We start from the raw sequence: 15,766 nt of genomic DNA on the forward strand, positions 1-15,766 counted from the left end.
GAGTATTAGAGCTCATAAAGGTGGCGCGGACCCAAAGAGTGAGCATCAGCAAGATTTATTGTGAAGAGCAAAAGAACAAAGCTTCCACAATGTGGAAGGGGACCTGAGCGGGTTGCCAGCTGCTGGCTGGGGTGGCCTGCTTTTATTCCCTTATCTGGCCCCACCCACATCCTACTGATTGGTCCATTTTACAGAGAGCTGATTGGTCCGTTTTGACAGAGCACTGATTGGTGCATTTACAAACTTTTAGCTAGACACAGAGCGCTGATTGGTGCATTTACAAACCTTTAGCTAGACAGAAAAGTTCTCCAGGTCCCCACCCAACCCAGAAGCCCAGACGGCTTCACCAATGGTACTCGCTGCAGGACTTTGCAGCACCTAGCCCCAGCACTCTGGCAGCCCAGAGGGAGTTCGTCCCCTGATCAAGCCCAGCAGGCGCCAGCTGGTTGCGCCCAGTGAGGGGCCTGTGGAGCTGTGCCCACCCAGAACCTGTGCCGGCCTGCGAGTGAGGCACGCAGCCCTGGCTCCCACCCGCGCCTCTCCCTCCACACCTCCCTTCGAGCAGAGGGAGCCAGCTCTGGCCTCGGCCAGCCCCAGAGAGGGGCCCCCACAGCGCAGCGGCTGGCTGAAGGGCTCCTCGAGTGCAGCCAGAGTGGACGCCGAGGCTGAGGAGGCACCAAGAGCAAGTGAGCCTGGTAGCATGTTGTCACCTCTCACCAGTGTTACCAAAACATCAGGGGTTTGGTCTAGGTCCTGTGGCTCTCTGCACAGAAAAGCAGTCACTGAGACAATGAGTATTGCCAGGGAAGAAGGCTTTAATCACATGCAGCAGCTGAGGCAATGGGCGATCAGTCTCAAATCCATCTCCTTGACCAACTAAAATTGGCGGTTTATTATAGCAGGGAAGAAATGTAACTGTGTGGGAAAACAGGAACTAGGGAGGGGTAAGGAATAGGAATTGGTTAACGAGAAGCAGGTGACCACTTAGGAACGTAGGAATTAGGGAGGGGTAAGGAAGCAACCTGATGGATGAAGGGTCTGCCATCTCATTGTCTGGATGTGGTGATCTGGTGAGTTTCAGTTCTTTGATACTTTTTGAGAAGGCTGAGGATCATTTCCTGAGAAAGGAACTTAAATAAGACAAATGTTAGTTTTAAGCTTTAAGACCAGAAGAGTCAATTTCTATATTTATTTTAAAAAACTACTGGGTTGGTTTCACTAGCCTTTTAGTTTCCACCCTTTCTCAACTTGAGTGCCCTGACCTCCACTCTCATGGCATACCATGAATTTTATCCCCTTGAAGTATTCATCTTAATTATCTTACCATAGTTTTTCGTCTTTGAGTTCTTTTATTAAGGCCATTATATGTCAGATTCCTTGACTGTTTCACTCTTTCTGTACCTTTCATTTTTTCCTAACATGTTTATATATGGCACATTATGTCACTGGCTTGCTGATAATTTCAGCTCCTTTGTATCTTTCCCTTTCAATTGTGCCACAAACCCATTGGTACATTCCTTTTACTCTAAACCCATAAACTCCAGTTTAGAATGGATTCAGCATTTGACTTTCTCTATTCTTACTCTTGGGCTGCTGGGTGCTGCTAGAGATGTCCTTTTAAGTGGCATGTGGATTGCACTATGAATTAATGATTTCTAGCCTTGCTCAGCAACCCCTAGGAAATTTTTCTTCTATTTTTTTTCTCTCCTACTTAGAAACCTGTTATTCTAGGCAGCCCTCTCTTTTATTCTCCATAGGAACTATTTAAAATCTGCTTTGTTATTATGAAGACCTCTGTCCTTCTACCTCTCCCTTTACTTTTAATGCACGATTCCATTTTCTGTTTCACAAAGAAAATTAAATTTATATGGTGCAGACTTTCTCAATTACCAGCCAGCCTCCTTAAATATGTATCTGTATCTGAATTCATTCTTGCCCTCTTCCCTTCTGTATCTGGTTCTTAGTCTTTACTAACTCTTTTCCATCAGCATTTAAACATGCATGTGGAAGACAGTACTGATTGGCTGTGTAGAAATTATTCCCAGCCCCTCTCTCTTTACTGCTTAAAAGCAGGTCTAGAAAGTCAAAAGATAATCTAGTTGCTCTTAGAGCTAAGTGTGGCCATGTGAACCAGTTCTAACCAATGAGACACAAGGAACAGTCTGTGGAGATAGCCTCTATGTAAGATGTTTTGCTTCCTAATAGGCAGGTTTTGTTCTTCCTCTTTCTTTGTAGGGAATATAAAGACATGATCAACCTGGCAGTGGTAGCCATTTTGTGGCAGAGCAAGAAGATAGAAAGACCAAAGCTTTGGTCTTTGATGATATCTCTGAGACTTTGGGAAAAAAAACAACAACTTAGTCTTTTTGCATCGCTGTGAAGGAATACCTGAAACTGGGTAATTTCTTAAGCAAAGAGGTTTAACTGGCTGATGGTTCTGCAGGGCATACAAAGAAGCATGGTGCCAGCATCTGTTTCTGGTGAGGGCCTCAGGAAGCTTACAATCGTGGCAGAAGGCAAAGGTGGGGAGCAGGCGCAGCACATGGTGAGAGCAGAAGGAAGAGAGACAGGCGGGAGACCCCAGATTCTTCTAAACAACCAGATCTCGCATGAACTAACCGAGCGAGAACTCACTTATCACCAAGAGGATGGTGCTGAGCCATTCATGAGGGAACTGCTAGCGTGATCCATTCACTTCCCATTAGGCCTCACTTCCAACATTGGGAATCACGTTTCAGCATGCGATTTGGAGGGGATAAACATCCACACCATACCACAAATAAAAAGTCCGAAAGTTGTCTACTTTCATACTTTTTTAAAAAGTAAACAATAAATGCCCTAATAGTTTAAGCATTGTTAGGTTTTCTGTTACTTGCAGCTGAAGTCATCTTAACTTATGATGTATAAGTTTTTCCCAGTTTTAAAAAACAACAAACCAGAAATAAGTAACACTGCCTTGACTCTATGACTTCCACTAAACACCAGTCTAAACTTTCTTCTCACTTAAGCCAAACTCTTCAAAAGAATTTACTAAATCAGTCTCTCACTCCCTCATCTACCATCTATTTCTGTTTATATTCAGCTCTACCATGCTTTAGTCAGGGTTGGGTCACCAGAGATGCCTTTAAAAATTCCTGTATATACTTTTCAATTCTTATTTTAATTGATCTCTTTGTACTATTTGATCTACTGATCTTAAAGTTTCCAATACTACATTCTCTTGTGGCATCTACCTTTTATCCTCTCTTTCTCATTCTGCTTTATAGTTTCCCTTTTCTCTGCTCATTTCTTAAATATCAGTCCTTAACATGGGTATAATTATTCCACTTTTACAGGCTTAGAAACTAAATAACCTAAGGTCATGTACAGTCATGCTTTGCTTAACAACATGGATATTTTCTGAGAAATTTGTCCATAGGCAATTTTGTCATTGTGCGAACATCATAGAGCGTACTTACACAAACCTAGATAGTATAGCCTACCACACACCCAGGCTCTATATGGCATAGCCTATTGCTCCTAGTGAGAGGTGACAGTGTGCTGGCAGTCCTCACAGCCCTTGCTCGCTCTCGGCGCCTCCTCTGCCTGGGCTCCCACTTTGGCGGCACTTGAGCCCTTCAGCCCACCGCTGCACTGTGGGAGCCCCTTTCTGGGCTGGCCAAGGCTGCTCCCTCAGCTTGCAGGGGGGTGTGGAGGGAGAGGCATGAGTGGGAACCGGGGCTGCACGCGGCGCTTGCGGGCCAACTGGAGTTCCAGGTGGGCATGGGCTTGGCGGCCCCGCACTCGGAGCAGCCGGCCAGCCCTGCTGGCCCAGGGCAATGAGGGACTTAGCACCCGGGCCAGCGGCTGTGGAGGGTGTACTGGGTCCCCCAGCAGTGCCAGCCCACCGGCGCTGCACTCGATTTCTCGCCAGGCCTTAGCTGCCTTCCTGCGGGGCAGGCCTCGGGACTGCAGCCCGCCATGCCTGAGCCTTCCTCTGCCTCCGTGGGTTCCTGTGCAGCCCGAGCCTCCCTGACGAATGCCGCCCCCTGCTCCACGGTGCCCAGTCCCATCGACCGCCCAAGGGCTGAGGAGTGTGAGCACATGGCGCAGGACTGGCAGGCAGCTCCACCTGCAGCCCCGGTGCGGGATCCACTGGGTGAAGCCAGCTGGGCTCCTGAGTCTGGTGGGGACGTGGAGAGTCTTTATGTCTAGCTCAGGGATTGTAAACATACGAATCAGCACCCTGTGTCTAGCTCAGGGTTTGTGAGTGCACCAATCGACGCTCTGTATCTAGCTGCTCTGGTGGGGCCTTGGAGCACCCTGTGTCTAGCTCAGGGATTGTAAATACACCAATCAGCACTCTGTATCTAGCTCAAGGATTGTAAACATACCAATCAGCACCCTGTGTCTAGCTCAGGGTTTGTGAGTGCACCAATGGACACTCTGTATCTAGCTGCTCTGGTGGGGCCTTGGAGAACCTTTATGTTTAGCTCAGGGATTGTAAATACACCAATCGGCACTCTGTATCTAGCTCAAGGTTTGTAAACACACCAATCAGCACCCTGTGTTTAGCTCAATGTTTGTGAGTGCACCAATCGACACTCTGTATCTAGCTGCTCTGGTGGGGCCTTGGAGAACCTTTGTGTCCATACTCTGTATCTAACTAATCTGATGGGGAGGTGGAGAACCTTTGTATCTAGCTCAGGGATTGTAAACGCACCAATCAGCACCCTGTCAAAACAGACCACTCGGCTCTACCAATCAGCAGGATGTGGGTGGGGCCAGATAAGAGAATAAAAGCAGGCTGCCCGAGCCAGCAGTGGCAACCTGCTCGGGTCCCCTTCCACACTGTGGAAGCTTTGTTCTTTCACTCTTTGCATGAAACTCTTAGATGTTACTCCTTTGGGAAAGCCTTGTGTGGTAACCTCTCACTTCATATTAAGTGCTCTTCTGTTCTGCAGCATGTTAAAGGGCCACACATTCTCTTGTCTCAGGGCCTTTATACATGCTGCTTCCTGTGCCTTCTTTTCCCTACCTCTACCTGGTTGCTATTCATTCCAGACAGTGCTCTGTGGTAGACCCACATTTTCCCCTATCATAGCAAGAAATTCTTCTCTTCACTTTGTGGCATTTCAGACAGTTTTTATTGCGTTCCTGTGTTTTAGAAATTTTGAATTTTGAAGCTTGCTTTTAATTTGTGGCTCCTTCACTCTTAATCTAAGCCTTAAAAAGAAACACCACTACCAAAACAACCCCAAGCCTATTCTTCAGCTTTATGCTTCTCCAAGCAAGCTGACATTGCCTAACTCAAGAACCGATTATGTGTCAGAAGTCAGCTGATGGTGTTTGTTTAAAAAAAAAAAAAAGGTATTTTCAGCTTTTGGCCCCGACTACTGAACCTGACAAGTTCTGACATCTCTTCTCTTGGCTGCCTCTCACTTTTTTTTCTGTTTCCATGGAAATGGACATCAGATCACAGAAACATAGTAAGATACTAGTGGCTAATTGCTGTTGCAGAATTCAAAATTCTTTTTGTTTGTGGAGTGATTATTTTGGTGACTCTTACCCACTGTATAGTATGTGGTAGTTAGCCAAAACATCTAAGGCAATTTATGGGTTTGAGAGCTAGAAGATGCTTTCCAAGAGTCACTAACTGGTATCCTAAAATATATTCTCTTTTTTTATCTTTCACGGAAACATATTTTAAGAGCTGTAATCTTGTCAGAGAAGAACATTAGATTTCAAGCCAGGAGATCCGGCCCTAGTCCCAGATCTGCTGCTATCTCACTGTTTGACCTCTGTCAATTTTGTTATATTTATTGAATGAACAATTGCTGCTACTTAGACTTGGGGCTGTTTACAAGTGTCCCAGGGAAAAGACTGTCTTTCTGCCAGTGTGCTTTAATAGAAAAGATAGAAATAAAATATATAACTAGTTTTAGTTAAGAAAATCAAACCAAGTTTCTAAACATCTAAATGGAAAAATGCTTTTAATCTCAGGCCTTTATTTTTGCCTTCTGGAAAATGATCAGAATAAGATTCTGTCATATGGCCAGAAATGTTGGTGTAAGATTATATTTTTAATATACATGTGGTTTCTTAAGACAAGTACAGCCTAACAGCAAAGTGATTAAAATTGTAGTCAAAAAATTCCATTAATTTTCTGTTTAGTAAGGGGAGTTATTACATTACTTATATAATTTGTATTTTATTCACATCCAGGATGTATGAGGATTTGCCACAGTCATATACTTTCGTGTTAGGCTTAGGTCAGGATTTCTTCATATATCTAAATTTAGAACTTGGAAAGCCAGGTTTTGTTAAGTGCAAAAAGGGACTGGCATGTACATATAAAAAAGATTAGTGTTTGCTGAGCTGCTTCTTCAGCACGTAGTGTCTGCTGTATATCAAATGAACCTGAGTAATTGAAATTGAGTATGAACAGAATAAATCTCTTTTTTGCATGACTACACAGAATAAAATACAGATGCATCTCAATTTATGATGAAGTTATATCTCGATTAACCCATCGTAAGTTGAAAATATCGTAAGTCAAAAAATGCATTTAATACACCTAACCTACCAAAAATCACAGCTTAGCCTGGCCTACATTAAACATGGTCTGAACACATACATTAGCCTACATTTGGGCAAAATCATATCCAAAAAGTGCTGGCAACACAGTACACTAAAGAATATGTGCTGTTTACCCTCATGACTGAATAGCTGGGAACTGGCTTGTTGCTGCCCCCCTGCAGCGCCAGAGAGTGTCATACTGCATGCATGTCACCAGTCCAGGAAAAGATAAAGATTCAAAATTTGAAGTATAATTTCTACTGAATACGTATTGCTTTCATACCATCATAAAGCCAAAAAATCATAAGTTGAGCCATTGTATGTGTGGGACACTCTGTATAGGTTTATACTGAACTCTCACTTACAATTGCAAGTATATAGACATAAGTCATACAGGTTAAGACATTATAAATAAATTAAATGGGAAATATTCCATTTTATACTTTATAATTGAGGTAGACATTCCTAAAGGAAAAAAAAAACTACCTTATTTAATTTGCTGTGAATTTAGTCTCCCATAAAGAACTGCACTAGACTTGGAGTCTGGTCCTGTCACTTCCCACAGTTTGTGAGACAGTTGCAGGCATCAGTAGAGTCACCATAGGCCCCAGTGCTTTTAGGTGCATTGCGTTAAAGCAAAAGTTTATTTTTGTAAATAAAAAGTCTTATACTTGTGGTATAATTAGACAATAAGAAAAAAATATTCAAGAAAGAAATTATAATGGCCCATTACCCCACGATCAAAGTAAGCCACTATTAATTTTTTGGCATATTCTTTCAATTAAAAATATCTACCAGTGCATACAATGAGATCATGATAATGCTATACATGCTGCTTTTTCGCCAACTTACTTCATTATGCCATATCATGAACATTTTACCCTGCTATTAATATTCTTTTAAAAATGATTTAAATAATGATATAGTATGCCATCTTGACTGATTTTATAATTTATTTAACTCTTAAGAGCTTATTGGATATTTAGATTGTTTACTTACATACAACATTGAGCAGGAGCCTATAAACTTTCTTTAATCCCTTTAGCCAATGTGGAAAGTGCCTAGATTATATGATTTTCCAGGCTAGTACCTTATTACTTTTACTTTGATTTATTCTCATCGCCCACTTCTCATAGTTCTGTAAGTCCCACTAATTTTATCTTTGAAATCACTCTTAAATTTGTTCCTTCATCTGCATTCTCGCTATAATTGCAGTAGTTCAAGTCTTTGTCATCTAACTTGGAGTACTGCAATAATAACATGCATAGCTGGTCTTCTTACCTCTGGATTCTTTAAATGTATACTCATCTTATGGTTAAAAATTATCTTTCTAAAACATGGATATAGTCGATAGTCATATATCCTCTGGTTTTAAAGTCTTTGATATTTTTTCATTGTCTGTGGCATAAAGCGTTTGCCTGGTTTTAAAGGACATTCATATTTTGGTCCTATCTGTCCCTTTTAGCCTCATTATTCTCCTCTTTCCACATTCCACATAGGTAGCCTTCCCTGAAAACACTGAGGTGTTCTCAGAGTCCTTTGTGTACTTTGTTTCTTTTTCATTGCTTAGAACGTACTACCTCTCACCTCATTAGCTTCTTACTTTCTTCTTCAATGCTTCAGCTCAAATATTACTTATCCTTTAAAGCTGTGCTGTCCAATACAGTAACTACTAGCTATATGTGGCTTTTAAATTAAACTAAAATAAAGTTAAAAAATTCAGTTCATCAGTCGTAAGTATATTTCGCATGCTCAGTAGTCACATGTGGCTACTGGCTATTGTGTTGGACAGTACAGATTAAAGAAAACTTTCATCACTGCAGAAACTTCTATTGGACAGCACTGCTATAAAGTCTTTTATCAAATAATTAGTTTCCTCCTTAAAGTTTCCATAACCCTTACAATGAACCATTTAAAGAGCCCTTGAATTCCTTCATAGTAAGTGAGAGACACCAAGGCTTTTTCTTTTTATCACCAGCACCTAGAATAGTATGTGGCATGTAGTTCTATTTCAAGATGTGTTTGTTGGCTGATGAACAAATAAGTAAAAAATGACTCAAAGTTTGGGGAGTCATATGGGATAATGGCAATGTTCAGAGGCTTTCAATTCTAAAGTAATGCTAATCCCCTTTTGTAAAGTGTGTAACTATTAGTTCTACTTCATTAGTACAAAGTCTTAGGCAAATTGCCCTGTTTCTCTGATGATTTTACTATCTAAATATTAGATATCTAAATATCTAAATACTGGGGAATTAAGTATGTTTGCCTTATAGAATTTAACATAAGGCCAACATTTACTGAGTGTGTGCCAGATATTTTAGACATTTCACAAAAGTATAAAGCATTTCCAGTAGATTCCATGCTATTGCCAGAGTTTATATTCCATGAATGGAGAGAGCAAATATTGAGCTGGCTTAGTATATGGCTGAAATTTTCACTGCTTTTATTTCATTTTCATAATAATTTTATTATGTAGGGTAATTTTTTTTTCTGTTTTTCAGATGAGGAAACAGAAGCATAGAAAAGCTAAGTAGCTTTCATAAGGTCACATATAGCTGGGAAGGGACTCTATTACACCTGAGGTGCATCTCTAGTAACTTTTTTTTTTTAAACTTTTATTTTAGGTTCTGTGGTACATGTGCAGGTTTGTTATATAGGTGAACTCATGTCACAGGGGTTTGTTGTACAGATTATTTTGTCACACAGGTACTAAGCCCAGTACCCAATAGTTTTTTTTCTCTCCCTCCCCCCCATTCTCCACCTTTAAGTAGACCCCAGTGTCTGTCGTTCCCCTCTTTGTATTCATGTGTTCTCATCTCTTAGCTCCCTCACTTATAAGTAAGAAAATGTGGTATTTGGTTTTCTGTTCTTGTGTTAGCTTGCTAAGGATAATGGCCTCTAGCTCCATCCATGTTCCTGCAAAATACATGACCTCATTCTTTTTTATGGATGCATAGTATTCCATGGTGTATATGTACCACATTTTCTTTTTTTTCTTTTGAGACAGAGTCTCGTTCTGTCGCCCAGGCTGGAGTGCAGTGGTGCAATCTTGGCTCACTGCAAGCTCCGCCTCCCGGGTTCACACCATTCTTCTGCCTCAGCCTCCCGAGTAGCTGGGACTACAGGTGCCCACCACCATGCCCAGCTAATATTTTTCTTTTTTTTTTTTTTTTTTTTTTAGTAGAGATGGGGTTTCACTGTGTTTGCCAGGATGGTCTCAATCTCCTGACCTTGTGATACACCCGCCTTGGCCTCCCAAAGTGCTGGGATTACAGGCATAAGCCACCACGCCCGGCCATGTACCAGATTTTATTTATTCAATCTGTCATTGATGCGCATTTAGGTTGATTCCATGTCTTTGCTATTGTGAATAGTATTGTAATGAACACATGTGTGCATGTGTCTTTATGGTAGAAAGATTGATATTATTTTGGGTATATACCCAGTAATGGGATTGCTGGGTCAAATGGTGCTTCTGTGTTTAGTTCTTTGAGGAATCACCACACTGCTTTCCTCAGTGGTTGAGCAAATTTACACTCCCATCAACAGTGTATAACTGTTCCCTTTTCTCCGCTGCTTCGCCAGTATCTGTTATTTTTTGACATTTTAATGCCATTCTGATTGGTGTGAGATGGTATCTCATTGTGGTTTTGATTTGCATTTCTCTAACGATCAGTGATGCTGAGCTTGTTTTCATATGTTTGTTGGCTGCACATGTGTCTTCTTTTGAAAAGTCTCTGTTCATGTCCTTTGCCCACCTTTCAATGGGGTTGGTTTTTTTTCTTGTAAATTTGTTTAAGTTTCTTATATATGCTGGAATTAGATCTTTGTCACATGCAGAGTTTGTGAATATTTTCTCTCATTCTGTAGGTTGACTGTTTACTCTGAAGATAGTTTTTTTTGTTGTTTTTTTGCTGTGCAGAAGCTTTTAATTACATCCATTTGTCAATTTTTGCTTTTGTTGCAATTGCTGTTGGTGTCTTTGTCATGAAATCTTTACTTGTTCCTGTATCCAGAATGGTATTGCCTAGGTTGTCTTCCAGGATTTTTATAGATTTTGGTATTACATTTAATTCTTTAATCCATCTTGAATTGATTTTTGTATATGATGTAAGGAAGGGGTCCAGTGTGAATCTTCTGCATATGGCCAGCCAGTTATCCCAGCACTATTTATTGAATAGGGAGTCTTTTCCTCATTGCTTGTTTTTGTCAGCTTGTCAAAGACCAGATGGTTGTTGGTGTGTGGCCTTATTTCTGGGTTACTTATTCCGTTCCATTGGTCTATGCACCTGTTTTTGTACCAGTACCATGTTGTTTTGGTTACTGTAGCCCTATAGTATAGTATGAAGTCAGGTAGCGTGAAGCCTCTGGATTTGTTCTTTTTGCTTAGGATTGCCTTGGCTATTCAGGTTCTTTTTTGGTTCCACATGAATTTTAAAATAGTTTTTTTCTAGTTCTGTGAACAATGTAATTGGTAGTTTGATAAGACTGCCATTGAATCTGTAAATTGCTTTGAGCAGTATGACCATTTAAATGATATTGATTCTTCCTATCCATCCATAAGCATGGAACGTTTTTCCATTTGTTTGTGTCATCTCTGATTTCTTTGAGCGGTGTTTTGTAGTTTTCATTGTAGAGATCTTTCACCTCCCTGGTTTGCTATACTTGTAGGCTTTATTCTTTTTGTGTCAGTTATGAATGAGATTGTGTTCCTGATTTGGCTCTCGGTTTGACTGTTGTTGGTGTATAGGAATGCTAGCAATTTCTGTACATTGGTTTTGTATCCTGAAATGTTGCTGAAGTTGTTTATCAGCGTAAGAACTTTTAGACCGAGACTATAGGGTTTTCTAGATGTAGAATCATGTGGTCTGCAAACAGGGATAGTTTGACTACCTCTTGTTCCATTGGGATGCCCTTTGTTTCTTTCTCATTCCTGATAGCTCTGGTCAGGACTTCCAATACTAAGTTGAATAGGAGTGGTGAGAGAGGGCATCCTTGTGCCAGTTTTCAAGGGGAATGCTTCCAGCTTTTGCCCATTCAATAGGAGGTTGTCTAGGGGTTTCTCACAAATGGCTTTTATTATTTTGAGCTCTATATAACCTTATTTGAATTGTTTAATACATTTAATGCCACTTGGTATCTTTAGTGATATTCTTCAATTGTTCATGGCTAGTGTATGTCTTGGCTTTTGGATTTGAGAGAAACCAACAGCCTGAAAAAAATTTGAAGAAGGAAATTATAATGCCTCACTGTTAACATTTTGTGATCAACTGCTAAGGCCTGGTACTGTGCTTGGTTGGGCTAATGAGATCTAATAAAATCACTTTAAAGGAAAAACCGTAAGTTCTATGAGGAGTGGAATTCTCAAAGCCTTTTTAAGGCATTTTATTGATTATAATTATAATCTCATGCCACTGGCTTTTTAGCAGGTTTTTTAAAACGTCCTAAAACCTAGCATCAGTATTATAAAGTTCCACTGTACAGTGCCCAGCATGGAGGTAGTATTCAGTAATGGTTTGTTTAATGAATTTTTGAAAAATAAGAGACACTGCTCTTGGTAGTTATAATAGCTAGCATTGTTTGAATGTGTTCTGTTTGCCAAGAATTTTGCTCTGCTTTTTACTTGAATTATTTCATTTCTCTCACTAATTGACAATTTATTGAACACCTATAATGTGTTAGTTACCATGCTAGGGCTGGAGATACAGTGATGAAACAAAGACCTTTGTCTTGTGGATCATACATTTTGGTGGTAGAGACAGAAACAAACAGATAAATGAAAACCGTATAATATAACATTGATTAGTGATCAATGCTTTGGAAAAAAAGACAATTGCGAATGATCACGGAAGGCTTATCTGAGAAGGTGACATTTAAGCAGAGACTTGAATGGAAGGAAAGGGAGTGAGCCATCCAGGTATTTGGAGGAAGAACATACAAAATGAAGGGAACAAGTGCACAAGTGTCAAGTGAGCAAGCCGGGGTTATGTCATCTAGTATCTTATAGTAAAGATTTTGAACTTTATTCCAAATATGATAAAAGCAATTGGAAGTTTGGGGTAGTAGAAGTGACACGATTTGGTTTTGTTTTAAAAGGATCACTTTGGTGGCTTGTGTAGAGAATTGAACTGAGTGGGATTGAAAGGTAGAGGGTAGGAGAAGAATGAAAGTAGGTAGACCAATTAAGAGTACTCAAACAACCCTGTGAGATAGGTTCTATTATTGTCTCCATTTTTTGGTTAGAACCCAGAGACAGAGAGATCAACAGGCTCATTCAGTGCTACAAATCTAGTTTGTTTTGTTAATTGCTATCCATTACTTCATGGGATTGTTGTGATAACTAAATGAGATACAGGCTGAGTATCTTTTATCTAAAATGCTGTGTAACAGAAGTGTTTTGGATATCAGATTTTTTTTGGATTTTGGAATACTTTCATATACATAATGAGATACCTTGAGGATGGGATCCAAGTCTAAACATGAAATTTACTTATGTTTCATATACACTTTATACATATAGCCTGAAGTCAATTTTATACATTTTAAATAATTTGGTGCATGAAATAAATCTTTGACTGTATTGACTGCAACCCATCACATGAAGTCAGGTGTGGAATTTTCCACTTGTGGGGTGATGTCACTGCTCAAAAAATTTCAGATTTTGGAACATTTTAGATTTCAGCTTTTTTTTTTTTTTTTTTGACTTGAGTCTCACTCTGTTGCCCAGGCTGGAGTGGAGTGGTGCAATCTTGGCTCACTACAATCTCCACCTCCCGGGTTTAAACGATTTTCCTGCCTCAGCCTCCCAAGTAGCTGGGATTACAGGCGCCTGCCACCACACCCAGATAATTTTTGTATTTTTATAGAGACGGGGTTTCATCACGTTGGCCAGGATGGTCTCGAACTCCTGACCTCAAAAGATCTGTCTGCCTCAGCCTCCCAAAGTCCTGGGATTACAGGGTGAGCCACCGTGCCTGGTCCAATTTCAGATTTTTGAATTAAAGATGTATTTTATCTAGAAGTGTCAAACATTGCTTTGTACATAGGAGTTGGTAAATGTTACAGCCTTTCTCATAAAAATAAATACTGCAAGTTTGACAAGGATAGTTCAAGAAAATTTATGTAGCAATTACTAATTAATGGCCTAAAGTCATATAGAACCTTGGTATTTGTACGCCTTTCCTTCCAGTCTTAAGGATTATGTCTTATAAAGATTTGTCCAGCACTGATAGAATTATTTTAGCCTTTAGGAGACAAAATTCAGAGATATTTGATATAGCTGTCTTAAAGTATAAAGGGCTGTCATGTGAAACAGGGATTTGTTTTTTATGACCCAAGAGAGCAGAAATCTGATCCAAGAGTGAAAACTACTGGGAAGGTTATTTTGGCTCATAAAAATAAACATATTTCAAAAATAGAATGAATGCTCTATCAGTGGCACTGTTTGCATGTTGCTGTATCATTTTTCTGGAATGTGTCAGGCATTCAGGGTTTTTTGTTTAGTTTGCAGATTTCTTCAACCTGAGATTCACTAAAATATAAGCTATGTGAAAGCAGAGATCTTGTCTGTCTGGTGGACCACGGTATCCTCAATGTCTAGAGATCACCATGCTTGATACACTTGTTGACTAAATGAATGAATGAGTTAATTATTCTCACAGGTCATCTGGATACTTCATTCCTTCTCTTTGCCTAAAGTTCGGTTCTGATTTTTGATTGATGACTTGAGTGTTTATCCTGGGTTAAAAATGAGGGAAACTATTGCGAATTGCTTTCTAGGAAGTCAAAGGCATCAGTGCAGGACTTCTCAACAGTGGCACTATCAATGTTTTCAGCTGATGATGCTTTGTTTTGAGGGGGCTGTCCTGTGCATTGTAGGATTTTAGCAGCATCTCTGGCTGCTAAATACTCAACAGATATCAGTAGCAACCCCCACCCCCACTTACCAGTCACAGCAATAAAAAACATCTTCAGACATCACCAAATGTTCCTTTAGGGGCAAATCACCTCTTGTTGAGTTAGCGAATAACCCACCAGAACACACCCATGCTAATAGATGAATCCAATATTTTCATTAGATAAAATTAAAGAAAATGGTATCATTTAAAGAAAGCTCATTGTAAATTATTTAAGATGAACTGTGCACTAGTATGAACTGTGTGTTGAGGCATGCCTGTAGCTTTATAATGAAGAAATTATAGAATGCTTTTATGTATTTCTTATTTGTTTTGAAATATGATGAATTCAAGTTGATTATTTAGCTTTAGGTCCTCAGTAATGAAGGCTTATCATATTTCTCTTATATTGTTTTTTCAGCCCCAAATTGCCTTGACAACCATTATATGTTGAAATACAGATGTGGAGAGTTCAAAAGGAGGGGTTGGTGGAATTAGTGGTTTGTAACTGTCAAAGACAAAGATGGCATGAGGTATAATAGCAGAAAAGGACAGCAGCAGCAGAAAGCTGAGCAGGTGATCAAAGATTCTAGAAGCAGGAGACCTAAGGATTTTTTTAAAGTTATGTATATTTTAAAATTTATATTTTGGTCTTAGTGTAGAAGTATGATCATCTCATGATGGATATGGTTTCATAAGCAGTTATGGTATATGCTAGGCGCATTGGAAATAAATTATTTTTTGGCCACACTTAGTTTGTACGTCTTGACTCCCCTTCCTATTATTTACATTGATATTTCCTTTTGTTTAAATCCAAATAGCAAGTTCTAATAAATCCCTGCTTGCATTACATTTTAATTCAGTATGTTTTCTTGTCACATCACACTTTGTTTGTAACATATTTTACTGAACTATTCATGGTCCTGATTTAAGTATGAGCTGGGAACTGTTGCATTTTAATATATGACATTTGCATATATATTATGATGTAGTCATTTATAAAATATAGTAGTCTTACCAGGCATTATTATAAAAGAAGCATCTGTCAGCATTTCTATTATAAAATCAAAAAATTTTAAGGAGTTTCTGACTTGTCTGTTTCTAAATTGCTTTGGGATAAAACCTGTGTAGAAGCTGTCAACTGAAATCTAAATTTTGTTATTTATAGAAGGCAAAATTGAAGCTAGTTTTTTTTACTACTTTTTATCACTACATTAAAAACATTCATATTTTTTCATAGATTCAGGTGCTTTTTACTTGATATTTATTTATTTCCCATAAACCCAAGTGAGGAAATGGAAACTGAGAGCCAC

General features: G+C 39.5%; 1 protein-coding gene across 7 annotated transcripts in view; it reads left to right on the forward strand.

The window, feature by feature from the left end:
• Nucleotides 1-15,766, forward strand: part of NUBPL (NUBP iron-sulfur cluster assembly factor, mitochondrial) — a 331,583-nt gene that overhangs the window by 173,178 nt on the left and 142,639 nt on the right. The gene's annotated exons all lie outside the window — the stretch shown is intronic.

Source organism: Pongo pygmaeus, chromosome 15 (genome assembly GCF_028885625.2).
Source record: "Pongo pygmaeus isolate AG05252 chromosome 15, NHGRI_mPonPyg2-v2.0_pri, whole genome shotgun sequence".
NCBI classification, from domain to species: domain Eukaryota; kingdom Metazoa; phylum Chordata; class Mammalia; order Primates; family Hominidae; genus Pongo; species Pongo pygmaeus.